The sequence below is a fragment of the Triticum aestivum genome, unplaced genomic scaffold (assembly GCF_018294505.1).
Source record: "Triticum aestivum cultivar Chinese Spring unplaced genomic scaffold, IWGSC CS RefSeq v2.1 scaffold296, whole genome shotgun sequence".
Taxonomy (NCBI): domain Eukaryota; kingdom Viridiplantae; phylum Streptophyta; class Magnoliopsida; order Poales; family Poaceae; genus Triticum; species Triticum aestivum.
The window spans coordinates 36,682-43,202 of record NW_025227449.1 but is presented as its reverse complement, the minus strand read 5'-3'; positions in this window follow the sequence as shown (position 1 = coordinate 43,202).

Sequence of the window (6,521 nt, the reverse complement as noted above, 5' to 3'; positions counted from 1 at the left end):
ATCTTCTCCACCACACCTTCTCTCTCTCTCTCTCTCTCTCTCTCTCTCTCTCTCTCTCCCTCCCTCCCTCCCTCCCTCCTAGTTCAGATTGACACCGGCATGCCGTTACCTCGCCGGTCTGCGAGCTCTTAAGTGAAATCTGCATTGCTCCTCCATCCCTTCACTTCCATCCACCCAGGCACGCTGCTAGGAAGCCCGACCTTGGCTGCCTCACTGCGAACCATGCTTAGCCAGCGGCCACCGCGCTGACCAGAGAGATCCGGCTGATGATTTCCGTGTTGCTACAGGCGGAGCACCAGCTGGTGCAGAGCACACCACCTTTGCGGCCGCACTGCTACATGCAGATCAGCGACTACTCGCAACTCCGGTGATGTTTTGTGTGCTGACTACGACACAACGACGGTGCTCAATTAATGGATGTTCTACCAAAATGCCGAGGAAGTTGTGTTAGCATCTCGTGCATCTCTTTTGCAGCAGGGGTCTTGCTGCAATGAGGTTTGCAATATGGATCCTGTTGCAATGAGGATTGAGGAGAGGAGACGGGAGATTGCACTGTCGACGTCGCATGCATCAGATGGCTCGCAGCCAGTACAATTTTTTCAAACTTATCAGCGGTCTGACGCGTAGCACGTCCCAAATTATTAAGGCTTAGGGAATGATGTGGTAGCATTTATTCGAAGATTAAGGAGGTCCATACAGTGAATTTCAAGGGTTCGGGCCGTACAACAAAATCTGCAACTCCTCTCTTCATGTTTACCAAATTCTTTTTTTTCTAATGAAATACTATAGCATCCCTGTCAATCTCCATTCCTCGCGCATCATCAAACCAAGAAACATAATAGCCAAACAGATCTGTAAAAAAATAGAATTCATCTACGGTTACAGAACTTGCGTGTAGTTGATTAGTGTGACACAGAACAAATCAAGGTACATAAAACAGTTCCCCTAGAGCGTCCCTTCCATGATTTTGACAGGTAGGCTCGACCCAAGAGGGAGGACGAAAGCAATGAAAGGAGTCATTTTTTAGGGAGTTTCAGAAAAATTCCACGTATATGTCTTGTCACCTAGCTCGGATGGCTATGCATATAGTTGTGCCTGTTGGTTGCTCTTCCTTTCACCGTGCTTCCCATGCATATAGGATTGAAATTGTTCTCTCTTGCAGAAGAACAATGAGAGGACACCGACCCCACAAGGTCGTCAATCAAACTAGTTGATATTGACATGAGCGTCAATCAAACTAGTTGGTATATATCACATCGGACAAACCCCACAAGAGCATCTCTATGAGCTCATAAATAGTGCCCTTGTTTCCCTATTCACACTCCTAGTATTCAACCATGCAACACATGCAAGAAGGGGGAGGTCAAGCTAGTTGCCTCAAATGTCATGCTGAGGAAGATGTGAGGAAATCTATCTACTACATACTCCCTTCGTTCCAAAATAGATGACTCAACTTTGTACTAACTTTAATATAAAGTTAATACAAAGTTGGGTCATCTGTTTTGGAATTGTAAGAGTTGTGTCGAATATAGTGTACAAGGTATGTTACAGTTGGACTTGTAGTTGTATCGTGTTTACATAGGATATGGAGTCGTGTCCTAGTAGGACACTTGTATCCTAGGCCTCTCTTATATAGCGAGGGTAGACACACGATGTAACCTATGCCAACATAATAGCACAGATGCGCAAGGGGGAGCCGGCGGCGTGTGCCGGCGCCCGGGTGGCCAGGGTGCGGTATTGTGACGGTGTCACGGGGAGGAGCGTCCATAGTCAAGCCCCGGGGATGTAGCCATGTCGGTGAACCTCGTTAACAAATCTCGGTGTCGTGCCTCATGTGATTGCTTGGTCCTCGATGATCGACGGTATGCCTCGAATTTATTCTAACAAGTGGTATCAGAGCAAGGTTCGAGATCGAGGTGGATCGATTTGATCTAGAGGAGGTTTTGAAGAGGTCGTGGCTGTGAAAGCTAGTCTGGTCGGCGGGATCTTGTATCTGTGATCGGGCGGAACGTGACAGCAGGGAGCAGCAAGGCGATCTGGTCCAAGACTGGAGGAAATCTATCTACTACATACGTGACAAGGATTGGAGCGATGGTCGTTCTTTTCCATCCGACCATTTGTACCAGCCATCCTCATCCAACCTCAATAAAACATGTTCGGTGCAACCACCACATATTATAGCCCTTCTCTTGCGTAGGGTGACACGATTACTAACTCACTGTTACACCAAATGTCATAGTAATTTCCATTTCTAATGGTTCCTCAGCCGTCAGACTGTTTGGTATAACCTTAGAACAAACTTTCCACAGTGCTTTGCTGTAGCATATAGTTTCTCACATAAGGTTCCAATTCTAGATTGTGAACCATACATTGGTGCACATTTACCTGGGCATGTTTAAAATATTTGATGTCCATTGATGGTTGATATTATAACTTAAACTTCCTCTAAATAAGGGTAGAAAATGTTCAATTCACGTAATTATTCTATGCCGCGTTTGGATGTCCGTATTAGAGCGTCGAATCATGAATTGTAATTGATGTATGCAGATATCACCGTTTGGACGTCACATGTATTTGGTAATGGAAATGCAACTGAATACAATGCAGTATAAGCTTCACTTACGCACCCTCCCCAAGCGATTCGGAGCTCGCTCGCTCGCTTTGTCCATATTGCCCTGAATTCGCCCCCACAATCTCCATATGCCCACCCCTTGAAAGAAAATAGAAGAAGCTCCTTCACTTACTCCTCTTCCGGCGACCCTCTCCCCGCCAGCAATATACACTCGGTGAAGCCTTATTAAAATTTGGTTCCTCACTGTAGCTTCAAAGGTCCCCGCCACCTTATTATCTTGTTCCTCACGGCCACGTCCTTCTCTTCTTCCCCGAGGCTATCTCCCGCTCTTCTTCCTCACGGCTGGCTCTCCCTGTACTGCATGTAGAGACAAACTGGCCGGGGGAGAACCAATGCCAACAACATTCTTCACAGAACTTGTGTGGATCTGGCCCTCAATCTGAACTAACGACGACGTGGGATCACGGCGGGGTGGAGGAGCAATCTGCATGCACTTGAGGTAAGGAGCTCGCTGTGGAGAGCACACAACTTTGGTTCCTCCGCGTTTTTTTATGCGACCAGGGGAGGTCAACGCGGTAGCAAGCAAACAAGGCATTGCTCGCGGGACAAGAAATTAAGGAAGTAGATGGGTGGAGGAGGATGGGGATAAGGTAGAGGATGAGAGAGGGACACGCAGTCCCAGTCCACAGGGTGCTCGACGGGAGCGGCTGATTCTTTCCAAAAATCCGGAGGCTGGATTAAAATTGTTTTCCATGAATGCAACTCATTTGATTGATGTTGTTTGAGTATGATAAGTGGGACAGAACTAGATGGATCAGTACCACACATGTGCGAGGAGTGGACACGTCCTGAATGCATGAACATCTGCACCCACTTTTTAAAAAAAAAAGCATTTTAAGCATGTTTTAAAAATCAAAAAATCAAAAAACAAAATCCATGCATACATGTTCACAAATGTGTGTGCGCGGCACAGAGCTTTATGAAAAAATCTCTTTTTGGTTTGCCTCCGCAAAAAAGACAAATTTCAGTGCTTCTAAATAGCATTTCACAGCACATTTTTTTTCTTTTTGGACAGGCCACCAAAAAAGTTATTTTTCCATGAAACTTTATGCACACATGTAGAACATGGAGACGTGCCCGTGCAACCTTTTTCAGATTTTTTTTAGCATTTTGAAATGTGTTTTTTAAAGTGGGTTCATGTGTACTCGGGTTCATCCATGCGCTTCCCCATGTGCAAGCCCCTATATATATCCTTATTGTGCTTTGTTTTCCACCTTGCCTTTTTGTGGTAGCATTGCATATAATTTGATCTGACTGGGAGTGGAGAAAGCAAGTAAACGGCTCAGGGAGGTGAGGTTACTGGGAGTGGGAGTTGGACACGAAGTGTTTGGCATGGCAGGCTCTGGGAAAGGAAGTGTCACTTGTCACATCTTATTTCCTGCAGGTGTCTTTAAGGTATCTACTGCATGTAGTACGAGATACGGAAGTGCCGCAAGTCAGAGGAGGAGATTCAACAATGATAGAATACGTCATTTTTACTCATCCATCTTCTCTAGCACAAGGTTATGAGGGAGAATTGGCACCATGCAAACTATAAATTCGCGATGCACAAGGTTTATTTACTGCAAGGTTTATTTACTTAAAAGGATAAAAAAAGATAATAATTTCTGTTAAATGGTTTGTAAAACCGGTTTCACATTTCAGATAATTGGCACTTGTGAGTTATGACTCTGGCCCTCTAAAAATACGGACAAACAGAAGCACTGGGTAACACATACATTCATGTTTTTTCCCAATGTGAAACAAAGATCTAAACATGAAGTGATGAAGGTTCACGCACAGTTAGCAAAATAAACATTGTAATCTCATACAGAAGTGATGAAGGCTCACATACACTTAAAGATCATAATGTATCATGAGAAAACATAGATGCAATCATATATTCTGATCTAACTAATATCAACCAGGTGAAAATAACATTTCCTCTTATTTCCCTCTTCTTCAACCTAACAGAAATAACAGTGCCTGCGGCTTGTACGAGAAGGTTGACATCACACTGACATAGACATCCGGTTGTGCATGGCTAAATTTTGAGGAAGCAATGGAACTACTCGAGAACATTAGGTGCTGGACTGTCCGACTGGGTATCTGATGATATTATTGCAGCAATAGGGATCGTTGTCTATTGCATAGTCTTTGAAGAACTGAACCAACTGAACCTTGTACCCTTCCTCCCACTCCATTCTCTAGAGGTCACAGACTTGACACTGGACCCTACCAATCTGAGATCGTCCGTGAGAAGTAAGTATGAGCACATAATGTCGATAATGTCCATTCTTCATACCAACCTACATTGGAAATGCCCATCCATGCTTTTCATTTATTGTGCCAAGAACTTGCTCGTGTGCTCATTCTTCACATGTCATTTCCTTTCCAAGTACTAGAAACAAAAGTATTTGGGATGGATGTTACTGTGCATTAACAAGAGCATTACAAAATACTGCCTTAATGATCAGCATCTACAAAAGGATTTGGGATGGAACTACTACAGGTTCATCATCTACGAAGAACTCCCACCTGGTTCATCAGAGTGGAGAAGTGGGCGACAAGCTCAATGGCATTTTCTCTCAAAGAGTAGCTCAACTATGACTTTCTCTAGAGAATAGTACACTCAAGTTGTTGAAGTAACAAACCAGCAAATTACCGGCAACAATGAAGAACCGCTAGTGACCCCAGTTACATCTTACAAGTGTATCAATCATTATGGAGTGATTGAATCAAATGACAATTTCTCTAATGCGGTGGTATCAGCTAGTGAATGAATTTACATACCAAATCCTCTAATAAGATAACTGGAACATGTTTTGCTCTTGATTTTTGCACATGTTTCAGCTTCAGCATGATCACCTACAATCCATCTAGCCATTGATATTGCAGATATGATTGTGAAGTGTTTCTTTTCTCTGTTAACTGGAGCTAGACATTGCTAACAAAAACCAATTTCACAGTGGTGAAAATACCATCTTTAGCATACAGAGCAAGCAGTGTGAATAGACGACTGATATAGGAAACATGCTCAGTTACATATCATCATAACTAATCGACTACGAATTAAGAAAGACGGCTAGAAAAACTACTATGGAAATTCATATGTGCTCTTCGTTGCGCTGCATCCCTGCTTCAAATAAGCAGCGGAAGGATCGGGGTAGAGTAGTGGTAATCCAACACCAGAATATTTTCTTACCATTTGTCAAAGACATGGTATGTGCACTCAGAAATCAAGAGAATAACTTGGTGTTCTCTTGCCAAACATCAGGACAATAATAGAAAAAGCTGGCACTCAAACTACTCAAGCTGGAGGCCATCTCTTGCCCTTGATCTCTATTGTTATTATGAATCTCTAGCTAGTTTTGTTAATTATTTTCTTTCAACTTTCAAGTACTGTTCAATCTGCTTACACATTTTAGGTCACTTGTCCAAATCAGTTCATGTCCAGAATCGGCGTTACAACATGCATCTTGAACTCCTCATTCCTTGTTTTCATATTTAGGGGCAACACCTACGACCCTATAGCCATTTATATTGCACTGAAGATGATATGTTCCCAACTCATAAATTTTTATAGCTACTGAGTTCGTCGGCATTTTGTTCTTCTGCCCCTGTTATCAGTAATGTTACATCCGTCCGATCTGCCTGTTAACCATCTAAAGCTATTGGATGAAAATCTCATGCCGCCCCCAAGGTCCACTATTAGATCTGCCTGTTTGGTCGGCTTACACTGCAGCATCAACAACTAGCATGTAGTGTGTATTTGACATAAACATATTTCAAAACCTTTATCTAGTTCGTCTATGTGCCACTTGTCATGAGCACCTTTTCAGGGCATATATTATTTGTAAGCCGATATCAAGTAAGCTCGATTAGTCAACAATCTAACTACCGTCCTACT